At 45.6% G+C, this 15860-nt stretch overlaps 1 long non-coding RNA gene across 3 annotated transcripts in view; it reads left to right on the plus strand.

Moving 5' to 3' along the window:
- LOC135304070 (uncharacterized) overlaps positions 1–15860 on the plus strand; it is a 77306-nt gene that overhangs the window by 51124 nt on the left and 10322 nt on the right. Inside the window, exons 1-3 of one of the 3 annotated variants that reach the window (XR_010365499.1) lie at positions 10879–10920; positions 11873–11969; positions 15194–15457. This is a non-coding gene — a long non-coding RNA (uncharacterized LOC135304070). Of the gene's footprint in view, positions 1–10876; positions 10921–11872; positions 11970–15193; positions 15458–15860 lie in introns of those variants that run through there. The other 2 variants (XR_010365500.1, XR_010365501.1) reach the window with 2 other exon arrangements.

The following is a 15860-nucleotide window of genomic DNA, read 5'->3' on the forward strand; positions in this document are numbered from 1 at the left end:
GAGGCTTGCCTCTCTCCCTCTTTTCCTGTTGCTGGTTTCTGCCTGATGTTTTGCAGCTCATCCTTGGGTTAGACCTCATCATTCTGCTGGAGAAGAAAACTGAAATTGTAAAAGATCCTGGGCAACAGTTTTCTAAAATATTTTGTCTCCCACAGCTATCTCAACCCATATGAACTGAATTAGACTCAATACTGGTGCTGATCAAAAATCTTTCTTTCAAGTCACTCTTGTGGGGAGGTTAACACTTTGCACATTTGAAACCTAACAACTATATTAGGGTTTTTTAAACAAAACAAAACATTTTTTAAGGTGTTGTGAACATTTTAATGCCTGCGCCCATAAATTCTCTGCTCTAGCCTTGTTGGGAAGCCGGAGATGATGTTGGCCCCAGCTTTATGAAAAAATAGCAACATGCAAGTTAGCGTTTGAAAATGAAATCCTTATTCCAGCCAAACTGTAGCTGGAATCAAGGTTTAACTCATCCATGATCCTGGTTTTAGCCTTTGAACATGTGTGTGAGTCATTTCTGATCATTCCAAGAAATTTTCTTCCTTTTTTTTTTACCTCTTTCCCTATTCTCTCTTATTTTCATCAATCTTCTCCTCACAGGCATGGGGAGGCTCAAACAGGGAGAGTTGGAGATGTCAGCATTCACTTTCAGTTACTTTCAGCCAGGTTTTGTTCATTTCCGATATTTTGTTTGCTCTGGAGAGCAGTGGTCCAAGGAGAACCAGTCCAGTTCTGGACCATGTTCGCACCATGTGCATTAAGAAATTGTGCTGTGGCAATGAGAGATAGAGCACAGAGATTAGAAATGGGCCTTCCTGTGATGTCAGCTCTCATGGTGGTTTTGGTAACCAGCAGAAATGTGGCCAGAAGTGTGGCAGTGGCTTTAGAGAGAAAAGTGGTAACATTTTTTATTTTAGCTGGTGAATGCCATTGGACTGGTACTCTGGAAAAAGAAAGCTATAAAATTACAAAAATCCTAATAAAAATAATATGGTCTTGAAAATTAGCAACGACAACAAAAAGATAATCTTGAAAAGAATATTGGACTGAGGGAGATGGGAGAAGTGCTGACTGCTGTGCTGTGTGAGGGGCACTGGAGCTCAAAGGTGAAGCTGCCAGAGCTGCCAGCCTGAGACATGTTAGCCACCAGTGTTAGTTTTCATTCCTGAAGATAAAGATACTTTTTCAGTCAGAAAAATGCATTTTTATTGAATTCCCTGCAAGTTCATACTTTTAAAATGTGTTTTCCATTTCTGACTTTCTTGTTTTATGAAACACTGGAAACATGAGAGCCTTTCAAATATCCTTGAGAATGATGGGAGCTTTACATTTGTTCTGTCATTTAGTCTGTCATTTATAGAGGCCTTATCAGGAAACAAAAGCTGATGTGTGTTTTAGCTCTACAGCATCTTCTAATGTGGATCTTTCTCCTCTTCTGGGTTTTATTGTTATTCTGTCCCTGAAATGCTGGTGAGGCTGCTAGGGCTGCTTGGCAGCAGGAAGGAGGGAAGTGCCCCTGGGACTCCCAGGTTTGGTGGGTGCTTGTAAGGGAGAGGAGTGAGGCTGGGTGAGCCATCAGCATCTTCCATTCCCTGAGTTTGTTTACCGCAGCTGATCCATGTGTGTCCCTGACCTGGCATTTACTAGGACCAGCTTTTGGTTTTGCCTGCAGATGCTGATGACTGTGGCATCACCCAAGGTGCATTTTTTGGAATAGGAATGAGGAATATGGCTGTTGGTGAGAAATTCGCCCAGTTACTCCAGGTGCCTTTACAGATCTGCTGATCACAGCTTCCCCAGCAGCAATGCAAAACCTGGGCAAACAGGAAAATCCTCTTGCATATGGGCGTTGAGCCCAAAGCTGTGATGCTGTGCTCTGGCGTCCTTGCACAGGACAAGCAGAGAGTGGAGGGAGCGGGCCAGGTGAGGAGCGCCCTGCCCCATGTGGTCTCTTCCCCCCTCGTTATCCCCGTGTCGTTCCCTTTCTCTGATTTTTGTGTGTCTGCGTGTCTCCCTCCCCTCCTCCTTGTCCGCGCAGCTCCTCTCCCATTCTTGTCTCGCTCCACCCTCCGTTTCTCTTGTCTGCCTGCCCCCCGCCTCTTTTGTCCTGCTCGGCTGCTCGGCATCGCTTTTGTGTGCTGATAGCAGCGGCTGCCTCAGCCCCAAGGATCCCCACGCGGCTGCCTTCGCCCCCCGGGTTTAATTCAGACCCAAGGAGGGTCCGGTGTCCCGTGTCCCGTGTCCGTGTCCCGGGTCCCGTGTCCGTGTCCCGGGTCCCGGCAGCCCGGCCCTCTCCCGGAGTGCTCGTGGGTCCCCTCTCGCGGGTGCCAGCCGTGGCTGCCGTGGCCTGAGGGGACAGTCCTGGCCAGTGCAGGGTCCCCCGGCTCGGGCAGCACACGGACAGGGGGTGCTGAGGCAGCCTGGAGCTGCAGTAGCATCTTCCAGGGTGCTCTGGCACGCTGAGCTGCTTTCCCGGAGCTGCTGGCACCCAGGAGCCAGGGAACAAGACTGGCACCTCCCTGGGGATGTAGGGGCCCCTTGTGTTTCCATCCCCACCTGAAATGTTTATTGTTTTGTGTTACGTTCAACTTAGCCAGGAAAGAAGTTTCTGTGGGAACTTTTCCTTCGGACATGGGGGATTTGCCGTCTGGGCTCGGTGGCTCCGAGCGGGCTCTGGGGACCGGCGCTCGCTGTCTCCCAGCGCATCCCCAGGAGCTGTGCGGGCTCCCTCCCGCTCGGGAACTGGGTGGGGTGTGGCAGCAGGTGACAGAGGTGACAGACACCGCCATCAGGGGTTCCTTCCCACCCTCGCGTTCCCGGCTCCCGCCGGCAGCCGCTTTGCCGGGTGCCGAACCCCACCGGCTGCAATTCTCACAGGAGCCATAGTTGCCCCTTTCCCCCACAGTGACAGCTTGCCACATGCTTTATTGCTCCTCTCCCTCCTGGGAGGGCTCTGATTGCTCTCGGGAGCCGCCACGCTCGGCCGAGCGCGTCCCGCAGCCCTCGGAGCGGGGACAGCGGCTCGGCTCGGCCCGGCCCGGCACGGCAGCGCTCTCCCGGCTGGGTCATGTTTGCTGCAGCTCCGTGTCACATCTGCTTTTCTGAGAGCACGTTCCCTGCCCTGGCTTTGTCCCGGGAGCTCCAGGCTGTGCCGTGTGTCTGGAGCGAGGCTGGCAGGAGCCTGCCCGTCCTGCCAGCCCGGGAATGCCAGGATGCCTGCGGGATGCTGCGTGTCAGCCAGGGGATGCTGAGACCTTTGGTACTGCCTGCGAGGGAAGCAGCAAAAGGTGGTGGAACCTGCCTCTGCTGAATGCAAAGGAGTGGCAGAAAATGCTAAGGAGGCTGAAAAAAAGCAGCCAGATATCAGAATTTTTTTTTTCTAAAGAACTAAACTATTTTCCTCTGAAACTACATACAGTAATTTGTAAGTAGTCTGTGCATTGCAGCTACGCTTAGATTTAAATGTGGAAACAATAGGAGTGAGTGAATGCATTTTTCTTAAACTCCTCCTTTTTGAGACTTGTTTGAAATATTTTTTCCCTGGTATGGCTTTCTTTCCTCTAAAGAGAACAAGTTAAAATAATAGCAGAGATAGAAGGAATAGATGCTAAAGCGATGTTAAATGTATTTATGTTACACACTGGTGGGTTTCATTTGTACACCTAAGGTAAACGTTCCCACAGTAAGAATAAAAATTTATACGTTTATAAATGTATGTGTATATATATATATATAGATATAGACTGAGATATAGGTGGCTTGAGAGCCTGTGCATGTTCAGACACATATTTGCGTGTGGTAGGTGGAGAGAAACAGAAATGCACCTGTGCTACTGTAGTTTTGGTTTGCAGAGTGGTGGGCTGGAGTGAGTGAGTCTCTGATACACCCCACGGGTTGCTCTTTGTTTAAAACATAGATCTCCCTTAAAACCCACTGTAGGCTGAGACAGAACAAGGCAGATTCTAATGAACACCAAGAGGTTTGAGCCCCCCGAGGAGGAGCTGTGTGCGGGTTTCCACAGCGTGCTGACCTTTTGTGTGAGTGCTTCAGCCTGCCACGGAGCCAGCCTGCGTGACCTTCTGAGTGTGCAGGAGCTGCAGTGTCCTGGAGAGAAATCCTGTCCCTGCTGGGTCCGCTGCAGCATCCCAATGCCAGCCAGAGCCAGCGTCACCAGCACTCGGTTTTCTGGAGATCACACAGCATCACTGCTGTCAGAAAGGAATATAAAAGCCTGGTTTTATTAATCTAGTACAGCCTTCTACGTATTAAAAAATAGTTGTGCTATTAATAATGAATTTGTCACATTTCTCTGTCAGTTCCAATTTGTGTTGCTTCCCAGCTGGCAGCAGGTTTGTTAGCAGTGCAGTGGGAGCTGGCAGAGCTCTTGCCTGGCACCTTGGCTTCTCCTCTGCCCTGTGTGCAGCTCCCAGCACACCTGGGTGTTGCTTGCCAGGGGCTCCATCCCTCCCACTTTCCAGAAAAGTGCCCTGGTTCTCAATACCATAGGGAAGGGGAGGCTGGCTTAGCTGTCAAGTGTTCTCATGCCTTTGCTCTCTGTGCTTTTATAAATCTTCTTTTGTTTAAGACCCCAAATTCTACTTGACAGCAAGCACAAGGCATCAGCTGCACCACCAAACCTCTGCCCCAAAAATTCAGCCCTCCGTGGGCACAACAAGCAGAGGCAATATTTCCCCTTATTTTCAGAGAAAAGTTACTGAAAAAGGAAGGGAGACCAATGAGCTGTAATTATCCAGTGTTTGTTGGTAGACCTGTGCCTGAGTGCTGAACCGTGAGTGTAGCCAAAAACTGCTCTCACAAAGTTCAGCAAGAGACAGGTCAATTTGAAGTCACTTGAAACTGGCATCATTAAAAAGCTGTGACACTGAATATAAAGAGCGGGTGGGAAAATATTTGAACTGTTAAGCTGAGACCAAGATGGAAGTGTGGTACAGGTGTCTCCAGGCTGTACCACACACAACTTGCAACACCTTTGTTTAACTCTTGCAGTGGTATGAGAGTTATGGCCCCACTGAGGGGCATCCTGGCACTGATGCTGCTGCTGCACCTCCAGGCTCGCAGGATATAAAGACAAAGTTAGAGAAGTATTTTTATTAAATCATCTGTTAAGTGAGACCTGGATGCTTTTAGGGAGCCCTCTGTGACAAATGTCTTCACAAAGATCTACATGATTAACAAAAGATTCTCCTTGAATGTTGTTTCCTTTGTAGGAAAAAAAATCTATAATATACATGTGTGTCTGTGTACACATATCTATTCACAAAAAGTCCAAAGCTTGTCTATAATTAACTGGAGAAATACAAATGCAGTGGTTGATCTTTCTTTTTAACTGAATTGAATATTAGCATTCCGGGCTTGATTTTCCATCTGTGTCCTGCAAAAAATTATACAGGAATTTTCTCTGACTGTGATGTGAGTGAGCCTTATTAACAGTGTGTGTTCAGCCTAATAAATTAATGACATTTTATTTTCATAAATAGGTGTTTTTCAAGAGTTTGGACTGAAGCAATCAGAAATTATTAGTCTATCACATTTAGCTTTCTAATTAGTGTATGATTGTTGTTTTATGGAAAATGCCGGCTAAGTATTTTGAGTTTTTCCCCAAGAATGACTCATAGGCACCCATAAAAGCTGATTCAGAATGTATAGGACCAAGTAGGCAAAGAATTTGTCCCCAAAACACCAATTTTCTGAAAGAAAAAACAAAGAAGCTTCTGAGAAGCAGTGCAAGATGCTACTTTCAAATTCAGTTATTGTCTCAGTGATTGACTGCACTAACTGTATCCTGCCAGAAACGACTGGCTTTTAAAATATATATTTCTGATTAGTTTAATTCATGGAGCCTTTTTCCTCTGAATTGATTTGATGAAATGAACTAGACAAATAATAAGTTTTTCACTGGAATGAATCTGCTTAATCAATTTAGACAATCAGTTTGTTCTTTGCTTAATAACATTTGCAAAAAGAAAACAAAGTCTTTCATTAACAAGGAAAGCCAGACATTTATAATGAGAGGTGGCATCTAACATCAGGTTATGTCTTCTGTTGGAGCAGAAAACAGGATTAAACATCTGGTACGAGTACCTGGCTCTGAAAAGCTTCTCCTGCTTTTCAGTATGGGATTCAACATTAAGTAGCAGGGAAGAAAACCCTGGCATGAGTCGCATTTTCATCCCTAGACGTTTTGCCAGGACAGGAGTTAATGACAGGTACATGGGCCCAGACCTGAACCTACCTCAGAACCCCTGGAGGCTTCCAGTCTGCCTTCACTGGAAGCTCAGGGAGCAGCCCAGAGACCCAGCGTGGTCAAAACCCTGCATTGAGTGAAGTTCTCTCATTTGCTATTTAGAGAAGGAGTTTATTATGGAGAGTCATTAAATATCTGCTTCTTACAATGGGCTGCAAAGTAACAGCTCGGCTGGGAAGCCTGGGAGTTCAAAGCATCCCTGTACAGGGAAAACAAACACTGCTAGCCAGAGAGTGATTATGCTTGTACTGCAGTGCAGAGGACTAGTCATTTTAAAGACATTATCTCCTAATGTTTTATTTTCACTGTGTTCTGGATTTTATGTTGATTTTAATTATACCTCTTAGGAATAATATCTGGTAAACTAATTTTGGTGAATGGCAATGAAAAAGCATTACCCACCTACGGTAATTACATATATTTCTTAGTCCCTAGATTAAATAGTTTTACTTAAACTGCACTACAGAATTTATAAACACCTTTTTGCAAAGTCTGCCAGTGGAATTTCAGATAATAGAAATCCAAAATACTAATCTCAGTATCCCAGATGGCTGCCTCTAGGAGCAACATAAGCTGTTACCCCTGACAAATTTCCTTTTGCAGTTTTCTCAGAAAAACACAGCAAGGCAAGGCAAAGACATTCAATATTTTCCCTCATGGTTGCTATTAGTTTAATAACTTGGGTGTTAATCCTTCTGTCTTTGAAATCAGAAGGGTGGGGTGTTTTTGCCACAGAGTTTTGATGCTGAGTTTTGCCTGTCCAATTGCTCTCCCAGGGGGTGGTAGCAATGCCCAGCTGCCTGGTGAGGGGCATTTTCTGGTGCTGCTCAATATACAGGAGAATTTTAATGATCCCATCTTATATCCAATGTAATGATAAATTGACACTTTGGGTTATTTTTGTTAACAAATATCTTCTTTGCTAAACCAAATGCTCAAAACAATTATTTCTATTTTATTGTGACAAGCATTAACAAACAGTATCTTTTCCCCATATTTTCATCACATTTGGAAGCAGAAGCTGAGGATGAGCAGTTGATTTCACTTGATTTCAGTTGATTCACTGACAGCCTCCTCCTGGGACACTCTCCACTTCTCTCCACTGTTGCCTTCTCCTTCAAGCCTCTCCTCAAAGCACATCTTCCCCCCAGCACTTTGCAGGTAGATGCATATGGAAGTTCTAGACTAAAATGAATAATAAAATGGGAGTTCTAGACTCAAATGAATAATAAAATGGAAGTAAGTCCAGGTGTCTGCAGGATGGACAACCTTTCCTGCTGCTGAATGACTGCTGTGTCTCTTTCAGCTCTCACTTGCTCCCAAAAGCATTATGTGTGTCCCTGGGGTAAGAGGTAAGGATTTTGGGACAATAACACAACTGTGTGATGTTTCCTGTAGAAGGGTGACTTGGTGCCAGAGCTTCCTTTTGTTTGTTTGAGTTTGGATTTTTCTTTTCTTCTCCTGAAATCCTTAAGGAAATCTGGGTCAGGAAGCTTGAGTTAAGAGTCTGGTAGTCCAATGTAAGGATGTTAAAGAAATTATGTAAAAGATGCATAGCAAAAATTAGGGGAGAGAAAGGAGGGGTTTTGTGCTAGCACGGCTATCCCAGTCAGTGTGGCTGTGTAAGCCCAGTCTGGGGCAGATCCTGCTGGCTCTTTGGCTGGACCCAGATCTCGACAGCCTGTGCTGCAGATGAAGGTGCAGTTACACCTTGTCTGTCCTGGCATCCTGTAGCTGATCACGTCTACTGCAGATTTTCCCTTAGCATTGATTAATGCTAAAACCAAAATACCATTAGTGTCTTTGAATTGTTCTCTGCAAATGCACTATACAGTCGGATTCTGCCCTATTCTTGCAAGCTGTGGCAAATATCTGCAAGCCAGTCGCCTACCCAGGCACGAGCTGTTCACATCTGCAGTTTTATTTGGCATTTCTGTGTGTCAGGAAAGTGGAAAGCAGGGACACAATACATCAGAAGCAGCTTCCCTATTTAGTGCTATAGAGACACCCTTTATATTTTAGGCTAAACTTGGCCTATTATGCAGTAGCAACACCTGCTCTTTCACAAGACTGGACTTCTGTAGTCTGGGAGATCAAGCAATGAAAAAGCACTGCTCCTAAGCCTAGGCTTGGCTTTAGGATAGCTTTATTCTGTGTATGAGCAGAAGATGTGTGCAAATAACAAACAATAAAAAGCAAATTCCCTTCTGCCTGATCTGCAGTAACTGTTCTCCCTGGAAACCCCAAGCCAGCCTACTTTCCTTTCATCTTCCAGGAATGCCTTCCGAAAGTATTTAGGCAGCAATTTGGAGTAACATGGGGAGGGGGCTCTTTAATGGCAGCTAATTGAACACTTCTGACTTTCTCTGCCACTGTAACATTTCCCAAAAGCTACTAGAAAAGATATTGAGCCTTTTTCTGTTGAATATGTGTCAAGCTACGTGTTCTTGGTGTCTTTGGGTGAGCCAGTCGTGAAAAAACACCAGAGCTGCAGACTTGCCATTTTGTGGGGAAATGTAAATTCTGACATCCATAGTTTGCATCTCGGCACTTTGTGGCTGCAACATTAATCATCTGTTATGGAATTATATCCTTTTTGTGAGGTTGTGAGGGTTTTTTGTGGTGGGTTTTGTTTTGGTGTTTGTTTAAGCACCCGGAAATCAAATATTAACCTGATTAAGAATTCAATGTTACATGTAAGGCAGAGAAGAGCTGCAGGTGGTGACAGGCAACTGGAATGTGTTTGATCTGGCAGTTTTCATCTATGCCACCATTTTATTCCTGCTGTGGGACTGCAGCAAAATGGTGGCTCCCTTGTTCCATGCCTCGGTGCTGAATAGGGTGTGTGAAATCCCAGCCCCGGCGTGCCAGGGCGCTGCTCACTGAGAGATGTGCCCTTGCTGGTGTGTGAGCTGCAATAGGATTTCCCACCGGGCAGCTCCTGGGACTGGTGCAGGGAAAGAGCTGCATTAATTCTTCTCATGGCATGAGGATTTAGGAAGTTCATTGTCCAGTGAGTTTTTTCCTCTCGCTCTTGTGTTTTCTCTGGGCAGGGGAGAGAGCTAATCTCCTTGGAGCACATGTACAGGGATGCCTTGTCATTGTGTCTCTAAGACAGCCAAGTGCCATGGCTGGCTCCACACCTTCAAGCAGCCCGAGTCTTTCCTCCTATAGGCTCTGGGATGAGTTTCAAAGATTTTACTTGGAAGAGGCTGGGTGTGGAGGAAGGTGGCAGGCTGTGCAGAGCTCGGCTCAGCCAGGGGTGTCACTGGGATGGCTGTGCTCCAGGCAGGCGGGCAGGGGCACCCTGCAGCTAACTGGGACCCCAGTATGGAAAATCTTTTCCAAGCAGAGACTTTTGCAGCTCTCTGCTGACCCAGGAGTGTGTCAGCCCTTTTTTGGCCATTTCTGACATCCTCTGAGAAGGTGCAGCAAGGTTTTTTGTTTCACAGACCCAGACAATGGGTCAGGTTGGAAGGGGCCACAGTGGCTCATCTCCCTGCTCTCATCCCAGAGCACATGGCACCATTGCATCTGGAGAGCTCTTGAATCTCTCTGTTGAGGGAGACTTCAAGCCTCCCTGGGCAATCTGTTCCCGTGCTTGGTCACTGCAGAGAGTTCTTCCTCAAGCTCGGGTGGAACTCCCCGTTCACCAGTCTCTGCCTGTTGTCTCCTGTCCTGCTGCTTGGCACCCCTGAGCAGGCCTGGTCCATCTCCCCAGACCAGCCCCCAGGAGCTGTGCCCAGTGCTGGTTTCCTTGGCTGACCATGGCCACCTCCATCTGCAGGGATCTCCCAGGGCCGTCACAAAATCATCAACCGTGGTCTCCCGGACAACTCCCAGACAGAAGTGGGGTGCTTTGGGCCTTCTGGGGAGTTAGGCTGTGCTGTGGGTCACACAGCCTGAAGGGTCCTGCTGCTCTGGAGGCCAAAAGCTCACGTTGGGACTGGCATCTTCTCTGCTGAAGGAAACCTATCTCCTGGGGGATGTCTGCACGTGGTAACCCCCGTGTAGAGGGAGGACACCTATGGCATCTCACAGCCTTCACTGCACAAAAAGGGACCTTCTGGTCCAACTGGTGTCTCCTGGAGGAATTCTGATCCTTGTTGAGCCCTGAGACAAGTACAACTGTGGGACAATAGTGTTCAGATCCCCTTGTGCCCTGCCCAAGCACTTCTGTGGGAGTTTCTGGGAACATGTGTGTGTGTGTTTGTGCAGGGAGCCAAATGGACTGGGACATGGATCTGCTGCCTTCCAGTCTTACAAAGTAACTTGCACAACTCTGGGCTGACTGACATAATAGTAGTCCATTGGGGTTGCTTGTTCGCTAGTAACTTAAAAAGGGAATTTTGTGCTGGGATGAACTACAAAAGAAAAGCTATTTCAGCAAGGATTTTTTTTTTGGCTTCAAGTTTTCTGCATGCTTCAGCCTCACAGTTGTGCTTAAAACTGTTGTGTATCGATAAGAGTTTGCTTCTACTCATAATCTCTTCTCTCCTTCTGTTCCCTGCTGTAAACAAGCCATTAAAAATGTGTTTATGACATCACAGTTGGTGACCATGGAAATGACTTTGATGTTAGAAAGACAAATATAGCATCATGATTTCACGGCAGGATCAAGGCAGGAGAAGACCCTTGTTCAAATGGTGGGTAATTAACAAAGGTGGTGGAGGGGAAGTTTGAAAAAAAATGTGACGAGCCAATTGACTTAATATGATACACTTTAAAGTTTTTTTGCAGTGTAAAAAAATAAAATAAATTTCAAAAATCTCTTTCAAATGAAAAATTGCAATGCTCTGGCTGTACTCCTTTAAATAAAAGCCTATAGGGTAAACAGAGAAGTGGAGTCAGGGGGAAGCTTTGGAATAAGGATTGTACATATGCCAAAAACTCCAGAAGGCATCTGTCAAGCTGTAGTGGTCTGTGCTTAAATCAGGCTTGGAGCATTGGGGCCAAATGAGACCATGGGGCCAGTCTTCCTCCAGTTTACACCAGTAACAGAGTCCTGCAGGTTTTGGGTACAAATGGATGCAGCTGGGATCTTTATCTTGGAAAATCATCTTCCCTTGCCGTGTTATCCTCACAGTCATACCTGCCTGCAGCCAGATGCCTCAAAGGAGCCAGGGGAGCCAAGTCTGGCAGCCAAGCAAAAGTCTTTGGCTCCTGATTCTGCGGCCATTCCAAGTCCTCCTCAGTCCATTAGGCCAATGCTCCTGGCATGGATGCATCCATCATTTACACAAGCTGTTGAAAATAAGCCCTTGTTTTCACATACATTTTATTAAATCATTTGCATTACATGCTTCAGAGGTAGCAGGACCAAGCCTGCTAGGAAAGTATTGTCAGAATCCTTTCTGGGCACACTTTCTGAGTGGTTGCTCCAACATATGTAATTACAAATAAAATAGCCTCTGAAAAGAATCCTTGGATTCGAGAGAAATGAGAGCAATAATGTAGAGATTAAAAAAAAAGATGTTTTTTCTCAGCTAATTGTTTTTAATAAAATTGTAAAAGTTGAAAAAATACCAGGAAACTATAGTTAGGATGATAATGCTTTGTTCTGCAGAAATATGTGCCCTGTTGCCTCTCTTATTACAGAGCAACAAAAGGAATGAAGTGTAAGGCAAGGGAAAAGTGGGGATGAATGGAGGTTGTTAAATACTGCGCTGGAAAGGTCAATAATCTTGTCTGGAAGGTAAAGCTGATATAAAGAAAGCCCTGCAGCAAGGCTGCCCTGAGTGCTGCCTAGCCTGTTTAAAGGGGTGCTCAGGTGTTGGGGCTGGGTTTCCTCCTTGGCTGCCCCATCCCCTACGGGCTGGCTGGGAGCATGGCTTGGAAATGCTGCCCAGGGTTTTCAGGTCCTGCTGCTGAAGCCCACGCTTGCTCCTGTGCAGGGAAACACCTAAGGTCTGGGAGAGCTGTGTATTCCTCACATCCAGCTCCTCTCACGGCTGAGGGCTCAGCCCAGCAGACGGAGAGGAGGATGCAGCCCCTCCACCTCGGGTCTCAGTAGAGCCACCTCTCTCAGCTCTGCCCGGCTCTGTGTGCCCTCTCCAGCCCCCAAAACATTCCTGATCCCATTGCCACGGAGCAAAAAGCACATACACAGACTAGCCCCTCTCTTGGCTTTGAGTCATGTGCAGGCGGACTTGGTTTTCTTTAGATGGGCAGGTCGTGTCTCCCTCTGGGGACAGCCACTGTGGGGGGGTGGCCGGGGAGCTGGGACACCCCTGCCCTGGGGTGACAAGGAGGACACAAGGGCAGGGGATCCCCAGAGTGCTTTAAATGCATCTACAGAGAAATTCAGCTCTCCTTGGGCTGAGGAGGGCTCTGTGGTACCTGGGCAGCAGAAATTCATAATGGACCAAAATCTCTGCTACTGAAGGGGAAAGGAAAGCTTTGTACATGTCGGGGTCTCTTTTTGTTATGCTCATGTCTGGTATCTAATTACCACTTCGGAGAATGAAAACATTTATCATCCAACAATCCCTCTGCTTCACCTCCTCTAGTCAGACCAAATTTTAAATCCATGAAATCAGTACAGAAAATCAGAAAACAGCGTCTATCCCTAAAGAAGAGTGAATCCTTTCAGCCTTATACCAAGCAGCAAGAAAGGTCATAAAATTGAAACAATCTGAAGTACTCCTGGTTCACATTTAGCAGCTGTCACAGAGCAGCAGGGAAGTGCAAAGTGTAGTTATTGCTTATTTTAGGTACTTAATTTTGTTTGTTTCATTTCTTCCATACTCCGGAGATAAAATATTGCAAGTTTGCCTTGTCAGAAAGGAAGAAAATTTATTTTGATGTGTTGCTGAGGTGCACCTGAGAAGCCAAGCTGATGGAGGAAAGCTAAAGCCTCTTCCTTTCCTTGACTGTCATGTAAGGGTATGAAACCCCCAGTCCTCTGCCAACAAAGTGCTGCTGACTTCAGATGTTTTGTTTGAACTCATCCATTGCAGGATGGGCAGAGACTGCCAATGCTCTTTCCCCAAACAATCTTTTTCAAAGGAAAAATGTTGGTGGATTCTCATCACAGTGATTATCGGGGATTATTCTAGGATTCTCAGAAGAATCTGAAAACCAATCTAAGTTATTTCTGAATAGCTATTGAATGGATAATTTCCATACTGATTATCAAAATGATGTGCTGGCAGTGAAATTTAGCTGTATTGTATTTGATCAGTAATTGGTGAAATATTTTCCTAGGGTTAAAAGCAGTGTCACATCTCTGTGTAGGGATTTACAATGTGTTTAGATACATTTTTTATGTATTCAATTTCTTTATGCTTTCCAAATGCTTTGATGGTATGGAGAAAGCTAACGGGATTTATCCAGGTATTTAAAGACAAACTGAAAAGATTTTTACCTTCTGAGACCCAAGTTCAGAGTTGCACTGCCTCTGTGAGCTGTTGATGACAACTAACATTTTAAACAATGTGTAATGTTAAAGTCTTGATCATTAGTGACTTGCAGGTCTGGAGAATAGAGCAGCCTCAAAAGCAATCAATGTAAATACACCAGAGTAAATAGTAAAAAAAAAAAAAAAAAAAAAAAAAAAAAAAAATCAATGATAAAAGAGTGAAAACTTTCCTTGGTTAGATTTTCTTTCAGTTCATAATAGTAATACTAAGATTATGCTGTATCTTTTATTTTATCTTGGATTGTGGGAAATAAGAATTTGGTAAAATGTGCCCCAGTTTTTCAATTGAAACAAAGAGAATGGATTAAGACTTGGAGATGGTAAAGAAAACAAATATGTAAGGAAAGAAAACACCCTAATTTGCAGTGTAAGGTGAACTGAAAGGCAAAGCTCTCATTTAACTCTGGTTTTCCATTTCAGTAACGTGACAGGCACATGGTGGATAGGAATGCACTGAGGCAGGGACAGGCAGGAGACAGGCAGTGCTTCAGCCTGAGCTTCAAAACTGTCTCTGTGCTGCTGCAGGCAGCTGGGGTCAGAAGCAATTTTCTGGAATTACACCTACCCTGTGAGGTGCTGGCAAAGGGGCAGAGCTGAGCTGCTCTGTGCCCGAGGAGGGCAACCAGAAAACATCACCACATCCATCACAGCACGGAGATCCCTGAGCACACTCGTGGCAGTGGAACACCTTTCCTGCAGTCTCTGCATGGCCAGTTGTGTTGGCTCACTGCTCCTCTCCCCTGCAGTTTGGATCCAGCCCTGCTGGCCCATGATGGGGTCTGGAGCCATATCATGTCACTGTGGGGGTGGAAGGTCAAGGTGCTGGCAACGTCTGAGCACCCCAAGTTCCTCACCTCGGGCACGTCTATGGCTCTGCATCTGGAAAGTGCTGATTCTTAGATTAATTTTTTAATATTCCAAATTGTCACTACCATCTGACACAAAAACCCCCTTCTGATTGTTAAATCTGATACATCCTAGACCAATATTTAAGTGGTGTTTGATTTTAGGGCAGTCTGTCTGTTCTGGGGTTCTGTGGGCTTCTGCAAGCCTGGAAGGCTGAGTCTTTTTACAGCTAGGAGGGGATAATGCATGAAGAGACTGTGTGACTTGCCTGAAGCCAGAAAATCAGTAGCTGAGGAAAGAATTTGAAGAAGTTCTTAGTCTGGTAAGCTGGACTGTCCTTCCTCTTTGAGCAATGGGACAATCCACTTAAAAATAACCAAATAAAATGGAAGAAAAATATTATTTTAATGTTTCTTGTTATAATATACAGCTCTTGGAGCCAGTGTAAGCAATGAAGTCAGATATGATAGCTTAATGGAAGCTTACCTAATTTACCACCGAGCCAGTAATGTAAAACAAAGCTTTGCAGTAATTACATAGTGTTTTAAAAAATGTTTCAGGCTGATATAAACCCTTCACTATTGCATTTTTGAAGTGAACTGTCTTAAATTGAGATCATTATATCCACCGATTATTCATTCTCTTGTTTTAAGGTGTGTTTAGGGATTGCATTTCCTGTGACCACCCTCCCTGGCTGCACTGGTGGCTCATGCTGCTCTGCTGGAAGGCATCCCCGTGCCAGGGCTGTGCAGATCTGGCCCCTGCAGGAAATAGTTGGAAAGGAGAGGGGAAAGAAAATGCAGCCCGTCTTGGACACCTTGAAACACAAACAGCAGAGGGGACCTGCCAAGGGGAAGCATTTCCATACGCTCTCCTTGTCAGAAGAGCAAGCAGGCTGAAAAAGTTGGATGCACACAGTGAGTAGAAGCTGACCCGGGCAGCCTTGATTTACATAGTGCACACTTGGGACCTGCTCATTACCACAACATCCCCCTAATCATCACCTCGGCACGATGGGCACAGGGATGGGGATCTGCCCCGGGATCCCCAGCACTTCATTTTTGCGAGCAGCCCTTTGCAGTTATTGTGATCTGACAGATGCACATATCATCGAAAGCAGGTCTTGCATGGCATTACACAATGTAAATCAATAATGTGAAAATACAGCCGTTAACACAATGTACAGTTTTGCCTATTACTACAATGCCCTGCTTGTTCCAAAGGAAAAGCAATTTTATGCTCCACTGAAGCATGGTTTGCTTAGCCTTCAACTAGCGGCAAATGCCAGATACTGCAAAATGTTATTGTTATACAAGCAGT

The sequence above is a fragment of the Passer domesticus genome, chromosome 7 (genome assembly GCF_036417665.1).
Source record: "Passer domesticus isolate bPasDom1 chromosome 7, bPasDom1.hap1, whole genome shotgun sequence".
Taxonomy (NCBI): Eukaryota; Metazoa; Chordata; class Aves; order Passeriformes; family Passeridae; genus Passer; species Passer domesticus.